This window comes from Rhipicephalus microplus, chromosome 3, assembly GCF_043290135.1.
Source record: "Rhipicephalus microplus isolate Deutch F79 chromosome 3, USDA_Rmic, whole genome shotgun sequence".
NCBI lineage: Eukaryota > Metazoa > Arthropoda > Arachnida > Ixodida > Ixodidae > Rhipicephalus > Rhipicephalus microplus.
The window spans coordinates 188,579,325-188,594,785 of NC_134702.1; the positions used below are offsets into that span (position 1 = coordinate 188,579,325).

Sequence of the window (15,461 nt, forward strand, 5' to 3'; positions counted from 1 at the left end):
GCGTGCAGAAAAACCGTATTTAAAACAATTGGTCCTGTAGGAAGGGTTGGCAACACAACTTGATATTCCTTATCGTCATCAAAAGACCTGTTTTCGCGGCTAGTATCTGCCGCAAACGCCGCTCCTACGGAGCACATGATTCTTGCGTCCGACGCGCGTGAGTGCCGACGAAAGAATCTACTGCGCTACCGAGGCTGACATTCGGGCCATTGGCCCACACCTCCTCTGTCAAGGTGGCTAAAAAAGCGACTGTACAAGGAGGCAGGCATTGCATGATAAGGTTATTACTGGCAAGTTGCAGTAATTGAAAACCCTGAATGGGCAACAAGAACACATTGCGACGACCCGAAAAAAGTAAAAAAAATGCCGCCTTTGCCCCGGGTGAGGATCGAACTCAAGACCTTCAGATTATGAGACTGACGCGCTGCCTACTGCGCTACCGAGGCGGACATTCGGGCCATTGGCCCACACCTCCTCTGTCAAGGTGGCTAAAAAAGCGACTGTACAAGGAGCCAGGCGTTGCATGATAAGGTTATTACTGCCAAGTTGCAGTAATTGAAAACCCTAAATGGGCAACACGAATACATTGCGACGACCCGAAAAAAGTAAAAAAAATGCCGCCTTCGCCCCGGGTGGGGATTGAACTCACGACCTTCAGATTATGAGACTGACGCGCTGCCTACTGCGCTACCGAGGCGGACATTCGGGCCATTGGCCCACACCTCCTCTGTCAAGGTGGCTAAAAAAGCGACTGTACAAGGAGGCAGGCGTTGCATGATAAGGTTATTACTGCCAAGTTGCAGTAATTGAAAACCCTAAATGGGCAACACGAATACATTGCGACGACCCGAAAAAAGTAAAAAAAATGCCGCCTTTGCCCCGGGTGAGGATCGAACTCACGACCTTCAGATTATGAGACTGACGCGCTGCCTACTGCGCTACCGAGGCGGACATTCGGGCCATTGGCCCACACCTCCTCTGTCAAGGTGGCTAAAAAAGCGACTGTACAAGGAGGCAGGCGTTGCATGATAAGGTTATTACTGCCAAGTTGCAGTAATTGAAAACCCTAAATGGGCAACAAGAACACATTGCGACGACCCGAAAAAAGTAAAAAAAATGCCGCCTTTGCCCCGGTTGAGGATCGAACTCACGACCTTCAGATTATGAGACTGACGCGCTGCCTACTGCGCTACCGAAGCGGACATTCGGGACATTGGCCCACACCTCCTCTGTCAAGGTGGCAAAAAGCGACTGTACAAGGAGGCAGGCGTTGCATGATAAGGTTATTACTGGCAAGTTGCAGTAATTGAAAACCCTAAATGGGCAACATGAATACATTGCGACGACCCGAAAAAAGTAAAAAAAATGCCGCCTTTGCCCCGGGTGAAGATCGAACTCACGACCTTCAGAATATGAGACTGACGCGCTGCCTACTGCGCTACCGAGGCGGACATTCGGGCCATTGGCCCACACCTCCTCTGTCACGGTGGCTAAAAAAGCGACTGTACAAGGAGGCAGGCGTTACATGATAAGGTTATTACAGGCAATTTGCAGTAATTGAAAACCCTAAATGGGCAACACGAATACATTGCGATGACCCGAAAAAAGTAAAAAAAAATGCCGCCTTTGCCCCTGGTGAGGATCGAACTCACGACCTTCAGATTATGAGACGGACGCGCTGCCTACTGCGCTACCGAGACTTTTTTTTCTTTATTGCCTGCTTCGCAAACAGTACAAATCAATATAAGAATACAGTGCAGTGTCACGTGTAAAAGTGCTGTCACATCTTCCAGCACATGGGGGTTAAAAAGGCAGACGCTTTATGCCCACCAACTTATCTAAACATGGCAACCACTCTGGCTTATCTTGTGTCTCGTATGCAGTCATCAAATACTGTACACTTTCTATGAAGTACTCTCGAGCGGGCCGGGGATTCACGTCTACGTTTCGCACTGCCATCCGTGTTCGCCACACACTGTGAAGAACCAATACCATGAACATATCGTAGGGCACACCGCCTACATTTATGACTGGCAAAAAACGGATGCCATACTGTGTAACTGGCAGCTCTTTCTTCAGGGTCCTTTGAAGGATGTCCCAGAGAAAGACTGCATCGGTACAGTCTAGAAAGATGTGGTCAACTGTCTCAAGTTTTCTGCAGATAATGCAATCAACTGACGGGACGAATATTCCTTTTTTCTCGGAGCCATGGATTGGTAGGGAGTGTGCCGCTGTGAAGTTTGAAAAATAATGTCTTCATTGATGGTCTAATTGGCATCTTTTTCACTCTTTTCAAGACGTCATCCCCGGGCCCATTAGGGTACAATGTTCTATACAGAGGCTCTGGCAACATGGTTTCTACAAGGTCCTTGTACAGTCTCTTTCGCGAAACCCTAGAGAGATACTCCATCGAAAATCGCACTCTCAATATTTCCACAGCAGCAATCACTTCTTTCATGTACCCCTTAGGTCTTTTTGTCACCCCATTGACAGTGGTTACAATGAAATCAGGCAAAAAATGGGACAGCCGCACATCTATCAACGTTCTCAAAAAACGATCATCTTGATCTCGTAAAAAAACTAACCTAGATACTACCTGTCTCAGGAACAAGTGTACAAGACCAAGCCCCCCACTTTTCACAGAACGGAAGAGATTTGTTCGGCTTGTCCTTTCCCACGTGGACGCCCAAATAAACACTGCGATCACTCTATGTAGCTTTTGTACAGCAACACGTGACATGAATAGTACTTGTAAAACATACCATACTCGTGAAATAAGAAATATGTTGCTCACTGTTGACCTCGTAAACATTGAGAAATCGCGCCCACCCCACGTTTTTGTCTTATCTCTTAGTTGCTCTGTCTCTTGTTTCCAATATTCTGTTGTGTCTCTGTAGTGTTGGAGAGGTACCCCTAAGTACTTGTCAGGTATAACCTTCCATGTAATGCTTTCAAATATTGATGGTGTGTTCTGCGAATTTCCGTGCCATATTCCAAGACATTTACTCCATTGACTCTACTATCAGTGCAATCACAGAAGAATTTCACATCGTTTAGTGCTTCTCTAATACTCTCCCGATCTTCGCAGAACACAGCAAGATCTTCGGCGTAACTAAGTATTTTGACCTCTGCAGACATCAAATGAAACCTCCGCACCTGATCATTCTGTATCACTTTCTGGCATAGAGGTTCTAAATAGAGAGCAAAAAGCAGTGCCGATGCAGGGCATCCTTGTTTTACACTCGATAAGACTTGTATATTATCACTAAGCTGTTTGTTTATTACAATTTTTGTAGTGCATCCCGTGTACGCCATTCGGACCCCTTCCAACACCACAGACCCTATATTGACATAGTCAAGAATGCTGAAAAGTATGTCATGGTTCACGCGGTCAAATGCCTTCTCGAGATCGATTTGTAGCATAGCTACTTTACCGTCAAACTCATCGCAGCATTCTAACATATTTCGGGCTATATGAATGTTCGTCATAATTGTTCCGCTTTTTATGCCACAAGTCTGATGTGGTCCGACTATTTTTGTAATCACTGTTTGAATTCGCCTGGCCAAAACACCCATGAATATTTTGTAGTCAACATTCGCTAGGGTTATGGGTCTGTAGGATGTGACGGAGAGCTGTTTCCTGGGATCTTCAGTTTTTGGGATCACCACAATGTGTGTTCTCCGAAAAGATATTGGTAACTCTTTCCTCTCGTATGCCTCATCGAACACATTCCACAAAGCTTCTGCCACAAGATTTTTAAATTTCTTATAGAATGCTACACCTAGTCCATCTGGACCGGGTGTTTTACCGTTTTTCATTTTTTCAATGGTGATTTCTATTTCTCTGACCGAGATGGGTGCTTCTAATCTCGCTTTTACGTCATCCTCAAGCTTCGGCATAAGTGACAAGAAACGCCGACTATACGTACTCGTGTCCGCTCTGACGCCTTCCAACAGTTCTTGGAAATATTCCACAAACGCGCGCTCAATCTCGGTTTCATCTGTGGTGACTTCATTTTTGTGTTCTATCGCCCTTATCTCGTTTCTTGTCGCGTAGCTCTTTTCATCTGTGACGGCACGTTTTGTGGGAACCTCGCCACACCATAATCTTTCTGCGCGTGCGCGTACCACCGCTTCTCTGTACCTTTCCGTATCTACGGCTTCTAATTCTTGTTTCACTCTTATTTCTTTACTGCGCTCTCCTGGTTGCGCGCATTCTTGACATAGCAAAAAATCAAGCTCACATTGCAGTTGTCTTTCTTTTTCCAGGTTAGTGCGTTTTATCGAAACTGATCTTCCAATTGCTTCTATTTTTACTTTTTCCTTGAAGCACTCCCATGTGTAAATTGAACTACTTGCGTCACCTTTCGCCACTTCTTTTAATTCCTTTTCAGCATTTTCTACAAACTTCTCATCCTCGAGTAGCTTTTCATTTAACTTCCAGAGTCCCCAATTGAATTTGGGCTTTTCTTTTTTATTAATGGTGAACATTACTAGACTATGGTCACTAAATGAAACATTCTTCACTGCGTAGCCCTGGCACATAGGAAGCAGGGACGTATACACGTATGCTCTGTAGAGTCTAGCTTTACTGTTGAGCTGGTAATGCGTATAGTGAGTACCCTGCGCCAGTACATGTCCCACGTCATCCAAGTTCCGCTCACGCGTCATTGAATCCAATACCAAGGCACTAGAGTCACGTACAAAGTTTTTACATGCCCTGTCTTCGGCATTACACACACAGTTGAAATCGCCTAGAAGTATAACTGCCTTATCGCATGATAGATACGTATCAAGACTTTCGAAGAATATTTTCCTATCTTGTTGTCTATTTGGCACATATACGCACACAACGCGCCAACTAATGTCGGAAAGAAGAAAATCACATGCAATTAATCGCCCTTCATTTTCACTGTGTACACTTTTTTCGACAATGCCAATTGTGTTCCTTATAAAGAGAAGACATCCGCCTGAAGTACCTACAGAATGACTCACACATATATTGTATCTGTAGCGGAAGTTCAAAAATATGGTGTCCATCTGCTCTTCAAATTCAATTTTCGTTTCCTGCACATCGGCGATATCAACGTCATTTTCAAGAAACAAACGACGTAACTGATACTGTCGCCTCTTCGAGCGTAAACCTTTAACGTTAAAAGTTGCGACGCGTAAGGCTGACTCTATATTGAAAGCCATGATTTTTGTTTAGGGAAGGGAGTACAAAACACAGTGTTTACTTTAGGTGAACGTTTCTAAAAAGCGGCTTTAGTTTTACTGAAAATTTTGCGGCAATCGGTCCAGGTTTTACAGAGGCATAGTGTGTGTAAACTCCGCTCACTTACGGGTTACTTTCCATTCGGAAAAAAGGCACAAAAAACTCAAGTTCCAGGAAGCTTTTGCGAAGGCTGCCTGGCCTCCGCCCGTGGATTAGTCTGCAAGTTCGGCCGTGGCTTCAACGTTGGTCGCCTCATTCCTATGGTTTTTGCTGGTGGTTCTTCTCGACCAACGTCTCCGGAGGTAGTGAAATCTTCCCCAACAATGTCTCTTGGTCGCTTTTCAGCTAGTCCACTGCCTGCGCTGTCGCTGATTTCCATGTCGTCTTGCAGTGTGTCTGCGTCGCTGGGAGCCTTCACAGTCGGCAGGTGCTGTTCTGGCTTGTCTGTCGTTGTCGGTTTTTCTGGCTCTGGTTTGGATGCCTTGTTCTCGACCTTTTCATTGTCCATCCTACTAGGCCTGCTCAGTTTCACCAATTCTGGGGTCGCCTCTTCCTTCCTCGCAGTCGCGCTCGCTGCCTCTTCAGCTTCATGCTCATCCATTAACAGCTCTGCGTGGTCGTTGCCACTCGGAGGTCTGGTGACGCTGGCATAAGACAACGTGCAGTCGTTCTCCTTGTGGCCAAATCTTCGGCAGGCACCACAGCGTGGCACACGGCAATCTCGCCGTATGTGCCCGGTTGCTCGACAGCGTAAGCACACTGGCGCTCTGCCCGGAACAACCACCAAAGCTTGCTCACCGCTTACGTTCACTTGGTGAGGCAGGTCTTCAATTTTGACGCCCACTTTCAACCGAAGTGTCACAATACGGGTAGTGGAGCCTTTTTCGCTGATGCCGTTTACACGCCACCGCTCTCTGTTGACGTCAACCACTTGGCCGTACGGCTCGAAAGCACGTCGCACATCCTCATCGAGAACATTGTGCAGCAGCCAGTGCACTTTCATACGCACATCCTGGTTTGCCGGATCAAGGACAAGACAGCGACAATTTTTTACCTTGATATCGCCTTGCGATAGAATCGTCTTGACAGCGTCCATGTTCTTGAACGTTACCGCCCACACGTGGCTCATCCTATATGCCCCCAAAGCAACCACTTCGGGGAGCAGTCGCAGGCTGGCCAAGGTGTCACGGAAATCTTCCACTCGATAAGGTCGGGCTCGTACGTCAGCGTGCAGAAAAACCGTATTTAAAACAATTGGTCCTGTAGGAAGGGTTGGCAACACAACTTGATATTCCTTATCGTCATCAAAAGACCTGTTTTCGCGGCTAGTATCTGCCGCAAACGCCGCTCCTACGGAGCACATGATTCTTGCGTCCGACGCGCGTGAGTGCCGACGAAAGAATCTACTGCGCTACCGAGGCTGACATTCGGGCCATTGGCCCACACCTCCTCTGTCAAGGTGGCTAAAAAAGCGACTGTACAAGGAGGCAGGCATTGCATGATAAGGTTATTACTGGCAAGTTGCAGTAATTGAAAACCCTGAATGGGCAACAAGAACACATTGCGACGACCCGAAAAAAGTAAAAAAAATGCCGCCTTTGCCCCGGGTGAGGATCGAACTCAAGACCTTCAGATTATGAGACTGACGCGCTGCCTACTGCGCTACCGAGGCGGACATTCGGGCCATTGGCCCACACCTCCTCTGTCAAGGTGGCTAAAAAAGCGACTGTACAAGGAGCCAGGCGTTGCATGATAAGGTTATTACTGCCAAGTTGCAGTAATTGAAAACCCTAAATGGGCAACACGAATACATTGCGACGACCCGAAAAAAGTAAAAAAATGCCGCCTTCGCCCCGGGTGGGGATTGAACTCACGACCTTCAGATTATGAGACTGACGCGCTGCCTACTGCGCTACCGAGGCGGACATTCGGGCCATTGGCCCACACCTCCTCTGTCAAGGTGGCTAAAAAAGCGACTGTACAAGGAGGCAGGCGTTGCATGATAAGGTTATTACTGCCAAGTTGCAGTAATTGAAAACCCTAAATGGGCAACACGAATACATTGCGACGACCCGAAAAAAGTAAAAAAAATGCCGCCTTTGCCCCGGGTGAGGATCGAACTCACGACCTTCAGATTATGAGACTGACGCGCTGCCTACTGCGCTACCGAGGCGGACATTCGGGCCATTGGCCCACACCTCCTCTGTCAAGGTGGCTAAAAAAGCGACTTTACAAGGAGGCAGGCGTTGCATGATAAGGTTATTACTGGCAATTTGCAGTAATTGAAAACCCTAAATGGGCAACACGAATACATTGCGACGACCCGAAAAAAGTAAAAAAAATGCCGCCTTTGCCCCGGGTGAGGATCGAACTCACGACCTTCAGATTATGAGACTGACGCGCTGCCTACTGCGCTACCGAGGCGGACATTCGGGCCATTGGCCCACACCTCCTCTGTCAAGGTGGCTAAAAAAGCGACTGTACAAGGAGGCAGGCGTTGCATGATAAGGTTATTACTGCCAAGTTGCAGTAATTGAAAACCCTAAATGGGCAACACGAATACATTGCGACGACCCGAAAAAAGTAAAAAAATGCCGCCTTTGCCCCGGGTGGGGATTGAACTCACGACCTTCAGATTATGAGACTGACGCGCTGCCTACTGCGCTACCGAGGCGGACATTCGGGCCATTGGCCCACACCTCCTCTGTCAAGGTGGCTAAAAAAGCGACTGTACAAGGAGGCAGGCGTTGCATGATAAGGTTATTACTGCCAAGTTGCAGTAATTGAAAACCCTAAATGGGCAACACGAATACATTGCGATGACCCGAAAAAAGTAAAAAAAATGCCACCTTTGCCCCGGGTGAGGATCGAACTCACGACCTTCAGATTATGAGACTGACGCGCTGCCTACTGCGCTACCGAGGCGGACATTCGGGCCATTGGCCCACACCTCCTTTGTCAAGGTGGCTAAAAAAAGCGACTGTACAAGGAGGCAGGCGTTGCATGATAAGGTTATTACTGGCAATTTGCAGTAATTGAAAACCCTAAATGGGCAACACGAATACATTGCGATGACCCGAAAAAAGTAAAAAAAATGCCGCCTTTGCCCCGGTTGAGGATCGAACTCACGACCTTCAGATTATGAGACTGACGCGCTGCCTACTGCGCTACCGAAGCGGACATTCGGGACATTGGCCCACACCTCCTCTGTCAAGGTGGCAAAAAGCGACTGTACAAGGAGGCAGGCGTTGCATGATAAGGTTATTACTGGCAAGTTGCAGTAATTGAAAACCCTAAATGGGCAACATGAATACATTGCGACGACCCGAAAAAAGTAAAAAAAATGACGCCTTTGCCCCGGGTGAAGATCGAACTCACGACCTTCAGAATATGAGACTGACGCGCTGCCTACTGCGCTACCGAGGCGGACATTCGGGCCATTGGCCCACACCTCCTCTGTCACGGTGGCTAAAAAAGCGACTGTACAAGGAGGCAGGCGTTACATGATAAGGTTATTACTGGCAATTTGCAGTAATTGAAAACCCTAAATGGGCAACACGAATACATTGCGATGACCCGAAAAAAGTAAAAAAAATGCCGCCTTTGCCCCTGGTGAGGATCGAACTCACGACCTTCAGATTATGAGACGGACGCGTTGCCTACTGCGCTACCGAGACTTTTTTTTCTTTATTGCCTGCTTCGCAAACAGTACAAATCAATATAAGAATACAGTGCAGTGTCACGTGTAAAAGTGCTGTCACATCTTCCAGCACATGGGGGTTAAAAAGGCAGACGCTTTATGCCCACCAACTTATCTAAACATGGCAACCACTCTGGCTTATCTTGTGTCTCGTATGCAGTCATCAAATACTGTACACTTTCTATGAAGTACTCTCGAGCGGGCCGGGGATTCACGTCTACGTTTCGCACTGCCATCCGTGTTCGCCACACACTGTGAAGAACCAATACTATGAACATATCGTAGGGCACACCGCCTACATTTATGACTGGCAAAAAACGGATGCCATACTGTGTAACTGGCAGCTCTTTCTTCAGGGTCCTTTGAAGGATGTCCCAGAGAAAGACTGCATCGGTACAGTCTAGAAAGATGTGGTCAACTGTCTCAAGTTTTCTGCAGATAATGCAATCAACTGACGGGACGAATATTCCTTTTTTCTCGGAGCCATGGATTGGTAGGGAGTGTGCCGCTGTGAAGTTTGAAAAATAATGTCTTCATTGATGGTCTAATTGGCATCTTTTTCACTCTTTTCAAGACGTCATCCCCGGGCCCATTAGGGTACAATGTTCTATACAGAGGCTCTGGCAACATGGTTTCTACAAGGTCCTTGTACAGTCTCTTTCGCGAAACCCTAGAGAGATACTCCATCGAAAATCGCACTCTCAATATTTCCACAGCAGCAATCACTTCTTTCATGTACCCCTTAGGTCTTTTTGTCACCCCATTGACAGTGGTTACAATGAAATCAGGCAAAAAATGGGACAGCCGCACATGTATCAACGTTCTCAAAAAACGATCATCTTGATCTCGTAAAAAAACTAACCTAGATACTACCTGTCTCAGGAACAAGTGTACAAGACCAAGCCCCCCACTTTTCACAGAACGGAAGAGATTTGTTCGGCTTGTCCTTTCCCACGTGGACGCCCAAATAAACACTGCGATCACTCTATGTAGCTTTTGTACAGCAACACGTGACATGAATAGTACTTGTAAAACATACCATACTCGTGAAATAAGAAATATGTTGCTCACTGTTGACCTCGTAAACATTGAGAAATCGCGCCCACCCCACGTTTTTGTCTTATCTCTTAGTTGCTCTGTCTCTTGTTTCCAATATTCTGTTGTGTCTCTGTAGTGTTGGAGAGGTACCCCTAAGTACTTGTCAGGTATAACCTTCCATGTAATGCTTTCAAATATTGATGGTGTGTTCTGCCAATTTCCGTGCCATATTCCAAGACATTTACTCCATTGACTCTACTATCAGTGCAATCACAGAAGAATTTCACATCGTTTAGTGCTTCTCTAATACTCTCCCGATCTTCGCAGAACACAGCAAGATCTTCGGCGTAACTAAGTATTTTGACCTCTGCAGACATCAAATGAAACCTCCGCACCTGATCATTCTGTATCACTTTCTGGCATAGAGGTTCTAAATAGAGAGCAAAAAGCAGTGCCGATGCAGGGCATCCTTGTTTTACACTCGATAAGACTTGTATATTATCACTAAGCTGTTTGTTTATTACAATTTTTGTAGTGCATCCCGTGTACGCCATTCGGACCCCTTCCAACACCACAGACCCTATACTGACATAGTCAAGAATGCTGAAAAGTATGTCATGGTTCACGCGGTCAAATGCCTTCTCGAGATCGATTTGTAGCATAGCTACTTTACCGTCAAACTCATCGCAGCATTCTAACATATTTCGGGCTATATGAATGTTCGTCATAATTGTTCCGCTTTTTATGCCACAAGTCTGATGTGGTCCGACTATTTTTGTAATCACTGTTTGAATTCGCCTGGCCAAAACACCCATGAATATTTTGTAGTCAACATTCGCTAGGGTTATGGGTCTGTAGGATGTGACGGAGAGCTGTTTCCTGGGATCTTCAGTTTTTGGGATTACCACAATGTGTGTTCTCCGAAAAGATATTGGTAACTCTTTCCTCTCGTATGCCTCATCGAACACATTCCACAAAGCTTCTGCCACAAGATTTTTAAATTTCTTATAGAATGCTACACCTAGTCCATCTGGACCGGGTGTTTTACCGTTTTTCATTTTTTCAATGGTGATTTCTATTTCTCTGACCGAGATGGGTGCTTCTAATCTCGCTTTTACGTCATCCTCAAGCTTCGGCATAAGTGACAAGAAACGCCGACTATACGTACTCGTGTCCGCTCTGACGCCTTCCAACAGTTCTTGGAAATATTCCACAAACGCGCGCTCAATCTCGGTTTCATCTGTAGTGACTTCATTTTTGTGTTCTATCGCCCTTATCTCGTTTCTTGTCGCGTAGCTCTTTTCATCTGTGACGGCACGTTTTGTGGGAACCTCGCCACACCATAATCTTTCTGCGCGTGCGCGTACCACCGCTTCTCTGTACCTTTCCGTATCTACGGCTTCTAATTCTTGTTTCACTCTTATTTCTTTACTGCGCTCTCCTGGTTGCGCGCATTCTTGACATAGCAAAAAATCAAGCTCACATTGCAGTTGTCTTTCTTTTTCCAGGTTAGTGCGTTTTATTAAAACTGATCTTCCAATTGCTTCTATTTTTACTTTTTCCTTGAAGCACTCCCATGTGTAAATTGAACTACTTGCGTCACCTTTCGCCACTTCTTTTAATTCCTTTTCAGCATTTTCTACAAACTTCTCATCCTCGAGTAGCTTTTCATTTAACTTCCAGAGTCCCCAATTGAATTTGGGCTTTTCTTTTTTATTAATGGTGAACATTACTAGACTATGGTCACTAAATGAAACATTCTTCACTGCGTAGCCCTGGCACATAGGAAGCAGGGACGTATACACGTATGCTCTGTAGAGTCTAGCTTTACTGTTGAGCTGGTAATGCGTATAGTGAGTACCCTGCGCCAGTACATGTCCCACGTCATCCAAGTTCCGCTCACGCGTCATTGAATCCAATACCAAGGCACTAGAGTCACGTACAAAGTTTTTACATGCCCTGTCTTCGGCATTACACACACAGTTGAAATCGCCTAGAAGTATAACTGCCTTATCGCATGATAGATACGTATCAAGACTTTCGAAGAATATTTTCCTATCTTGTTGTCTATTTGGCACATATACGCACACAACGCGCCAACTAATGTCGGAAAGAAGAAAATCACATGCAATTAATCGCCCTTCATTTTCACTGTGTACACTTTTTTCGACAATGCCAATTGTGTTCCTTATAAAGAGAAGACATCCGCCTGAAGTACCTACAGAATGACTCACACATATATTGTATCTGTAGCGGAAGTTCAAAAATATGGTGTCCATCTGCTCTTCAAATTCAATTTTCGTTTCCTGCACAGCGGCGATATCAACGTCATTTTCAAGAAACAAACGACGTAACTGATACTGTCGCCTCTTCGAGCGTAAACCTTTAACGTTAAAAGTTGCGACGCGTAAGGCTGACTCTATATTGAAAGCCATGATTTTTGTTTAGGGAAGGGAGTACAAAACACAGTGTTTACTTTAGGTGAACGTTTCTAAAAAGCGGCTTTAGTTTTACTGAAAATTTTGCGGCAATCGGTCCAGGTTTTACAGAGGCATAGTGTGTGTAAACTCCGCTCACTTACGGGTTACTTTCCATTCGGAAAAAAGGCACAAAAAACTCAAGTTCCAGGAAGCTTTTGCGAAGGCTGCCTGGCCTCCGCCCGTGGATTAGTCTGCAAGTTCGGCCGTGGCTTCAACGTTGGTCGCCTCATTCCTATGGTTTTTGCTGGTGGTTCTTCTCGACCAACGTCTCCGGAGGTAGTGAAATCTTCCCCAACAATGTCTCTTGGTCGCTTTTCAGCTAGTCCACTGCCTGCGCTGTCGCTGATTTCCATGTCGTCTTGCAGTGTGTCTGCGTCGCTGGGAGCCTTCACAGTCGGCAGGTGCTGTTCTGGCTTGTCTGTCGTTGTCGGTTTTTCTGGCTCTGGTTTGGATGCCTTGTTCTCGACCTTTTCATTGTCCATCCTACTAGGCCTGCTCAGTTTCACCAATTCTGGGGTCGCCTCTTCCTTCCTCGCAGTCGCGCTCGCTGCCTCTTCAGCTTCATGCTCATCCATTAACAGCTCTGCGTGGTCGTTGCCACTCGGAGGTCTGGTGACGCTGGCATAAGACAACGTGCAGTCGTTCTCCTTGTGGCCAAATCTTCGGCAGGCACCACAGCGTGGCACACGGCAATCTCGCCGTATGTGCCCGGTTGCTCGACAGCGTAAGCACACTGGCGCTCTGCCCGGAACAACCACCAAAGCTTGCTCACCGCTTACGTTCACTTGGTGAGGCAGGTCTTCAATTTTGACGCCCACTTTCAACCGAAGTGTCACAATACGGGTAGTGGAGCCTTTTTCGCTGATGCCGTTTACACGCCACCGCTCTCTGTTGACGTCAACCACTTGGCCGTACGGCTCGAAAGCACGTCGCACATCCTCATCGAGAACATTGTGCAGCAGCCAGTGCACTTTCATACGCACATCCTGGTTTGCCGGATCAAGGACAAGACAGCGACAATTTTTTACCTTGATATCGCCTTGCGATAGAATCGTCTTGACAGCGTCCATGTTCTTGAACGTTACCGCCCACACGTGGCTCATCCTATATGCCCCCAAAGCAACCACTTCGGGGAGCAGTCGCAGGCTGGCCAAGGTGTCACGGAAATCTTCCACTCGTTAAGGTCGGGCTCGTACGTCAGCGTGCAGAAAAACCGTATTTAAAACAATTGGTCCTGTAGGAAGGGTTGGCAACGCAACTTGATATTCCTTATCGTCATCAAAAGACCTGTTTCCGCGGCTAGTATCTGCCGCAAACGCCGCTCCTACGGAGCACATGATTCTTGCGTCCGACGCGCGTGAGTGCCGACGAAAGAATCTACTGCGCTACCGAGGCTGACATTCGGGCCATTGGCCCACACCTCCTCTGTCAAGGTGGCTAAAAAAGCGACTGTACAAGGAGGCAGGCATTGCATGATAAGGTTATTACTGGCAAGTTGCAGTAATTGAAAACCCTGAATGGGCAACACGAATACATTGCGACGACCCGAAAAAGTAAAAAAAATGCCGCCTTTGCCCCGGGTGAGGATCGAACTCACGCCCTTCAGATTATGAGACTGACGCGCTGCCTACTGCGCTACCGAGGCGGACATTCGGGCCATTGGCCCACACTGCCTCTGTCACGGTGGCTAAAAAAGCGACTGTACAAGGAGGCACGCGTTGCATGATAAGGTTATACTGGCTAATTGACGTTATTCGATATCCTAAATGGGCAACTCAAATATTTCGCGACGACCACCGTAGCTGTGGCATTGCACGTATGCGTCCGCTTCAGCTACGGGAGGTGCGGGGTTCGATCCCCAGTGCCGGCCAGTCACCCACCGGTAGCTAACAGGGCACAGGTTGGCTTCCAGGGGCTGTGACGCGTCGCCCCAGTGGTGAAGCCTACTCTGCCTGTATGACTCCCAACCCGTTGCGCGGGACCTGGTCAAATATCTCGCGACGACCCCAAAGAGGGAGAAAAAATCCTGTATTTGGCCTTGGTGAGCATCGAAGTCATGAGCTTCAAATTATGAGACTGACGCGATGCCTTCTGTGCTACAGAGGCTTTCGTTTCTTGGTTGCTACCTCTGCGCACAAGAAATGACACTGACTTATTAACAAGTCTAAAAACGCCAGCTTGTGTCTGAGTGCTTTCATTTAAGAATGCTTAATTGAATCCAACACGTTGAATAACGACACACAGTCACGTCATTATCCTCTAGAATCGTACACGTCGCTCATGTATACAATTTTTTTCCATCAAGTGTTGCCCCCTGGGGTGGTCTAGTGGCTAAGGTACTCGGCTGCTAATCCGCAGGTCACGGGTTCGTATCCCGGCTGTAGCGGCTGCATTTTTGATGGAAGCGGAAATGTTGTAGGCCTGTGTGCTCAAATTTGGGTGCACGTTAAAGAACCATAGGTGGTCGAAATTTCCGGATCCCTCCACTACGGCGTCTCTCATAATCATATGGTGGTTTTGGGACGTTAAACCCCACATATCAATCCATGAACTGTTTTGCGCAGATCGGGCATCTTTATCTATGTGACGCACATCCGTTCTGGTTCACCACACGCTGTGGAACACTAGCAACATAAACATGTTATAAGGCACACCACCTTCATTTTTACCATCCAAAAATATAATATATTATGGTGTGACAGGCAAGTCCTTTTTTCAAGGTTCGCTTTAAAGTTTCCCACAAAAAACAAAAAAACAACGAGCTTTAACCTTCCATTTCGTATCTCCTTTGGCACATACCCGCTCTAGAGCGGGTATGTGCCCCAGGGGATACGAGATGGAAGACGGAAGCGGCTGTGGTGTGATAATGTTTCAATTTCGCGAACCCTAAACCAAGGCCGGCAAAATTTGAGCAGTGCAGTTGTCCCACCGCAAAATGAAAACTTTATTATTGCTGCTTAAGCGCTACAATGTTTTTACTGAAGATTATTTTCTAGAGTCACTATTAGAATGTTCATTAGGCAGTTTT

At 46.7% G+C, this 15,461-nt stretch overlaps 14 non-coding genes across 14 annotated transcripts; all 14 read right to left on the reverse strand.

Annotated features, from left to right (window-relative positions):
* Nucleotides 1–373: 373 nt before the first annotated feature.
* TRNAM-CAU (transfer RNA methionine (anticodon CAU)) lies at nt 374–446 on the reverse strand. Its single transcript has one exon. It is a non-coding gene; the product is annotated as a tRNA-Met (tRNA).
* Nucleotides 447–624: 178 nt separating this feature from the next.
* Nucleotides 625–697, reverse strand: TRNAM-CAU (transfer RNA methionine (anticodon CAU)). The gene has a single exon. It is a non-coding gene; the product is annotated as a tRNA-Met (tRNA).
* Nucleotides 698–875: 178 nt separating this feature from the next.
* On the reverse strand, nt 876–948 carry TRNAM-CAU (transfer RNA methionine (anticodon CAU)). The gene has a single exon. It is a non-coding gene; the product is annotated as a tRNA-Met (tRNA).
* A 178-nt stretch (nt 949–1,126) lies between these two features.
* TRNAM-CAU (transfer RNA methionine (anticodon CAU)) lies at nt 1,127–1,199 on the reverse strand. Its single transcript has one exon. It is a non-coding gene; the product is annotated as a tRNA-Met (tRNA).
* Nucleotides 1,200–1,375: 176 nt separating this feature from the next.
* Nucleotides 1,376–1,448, reverse strand: TRNAM-CAU (transfer RNA methionine (anticodon CAU)). The gene has a single exon. It is a non-coding gene; the product is annotated as a tRNA-Met (tRNA).
* A 5,366-nt stretch (nt 1,449–6,814) lies between these two features.
* On the reverse strand, nt 6,815–6,887 carry TRNAM-CAU (transfer RNA methionine (anticodon CAU)). The gene has a single exon. It is a non-coding gene; the product is annotated as a tRNA-Met (tRNA).
* A 177-nt stretch (nt 6,888–7,064) lies between these two features.
* TRNAM-CAU (transfer RNA methionine (anticodon CAU)) lies at nt 7,065–7,137 on the reverse strand. The gene has a single exon. It is a non-coding gene; the product is annotated as a tRNA-Met (tRNA).
* A 178-nt stretch (nt 7,138–7,315) lies between these two features.
* On the reverse strand, nt 7,316–7,388 carry TRNAM-CAU (transfer RNA methionine (anticodon CAU)). The gene has a single exon. It is a non-coding gene; the product is annotated as a tRNA-Met (tRNA).
* A 178-nt stretch (nt 7,389–7,566) lies between these two features.
* Nucleotides 7,567–7,639, reverse strand: TRNAM-CAU (transfer RNA methionine (anticodon CAU)). Its single transcript has one exon. It is a non-coding gene; the product is annotated as a tRNA-Met (tRNA).
* Nucleotides 7,640–7,816: 177 nt separating this feature from the next.
* TRNAM-CAU (transfer RNA methionine (anticodon CAU)) lies at nt 7,817–7,889 on the reverse strand. Its single transcript has one exon. It is a non-coding gene; the product is annotated as a tRNA-Met (tRNA).
* A 178-nt stretch (nt 7,890–8,067) lies between these two features.
* TRNAM-CAU (transfer RNA methionine (anticodon CAU)) lies at nt 8,068–8,140 on the reverse strand. Its single transcript has one exon. It is a non-coding gene; the product is annotated as a tRNA-Met (tRNA).
* Nucleotides 8,141–8,319: 179 nt separating this feature from the next.
* On the reverse strand, nt 8,320–8,392 carry TRNAM-CAU (transfer RNA methionine (anticodon CAU)). The gene has a single exon. It is a non-coding gene; the product is annotated as a tRNA-Met (tRNA).
* A 176-nt stretch (nt 8,393–8,568) lies between these two features.
* On the reverse strand, nt 8,569–8,641 carry TRNAM-CAU (transfer RNA methionine (anticodon CAU)). Its single transcript has one exon. It is a non-coding gene; the product is annotated as a tRNA-Met (tRNA).
* A 5,364-nt stretch (nt 8,642–14,005) lies between these two features.
* TRNAM-CAU (transfer RNA methionine (anticodon CAU)) lies at nt 14,006–14,078 on the reverse strand. The gene has a single exon. It is a non-coding gene; the product is annotated as a tRNA-Met (tRNA).
* Between the last annotated feature and the right edge of the window lie 1,383 nt (nt 14,079–15,461).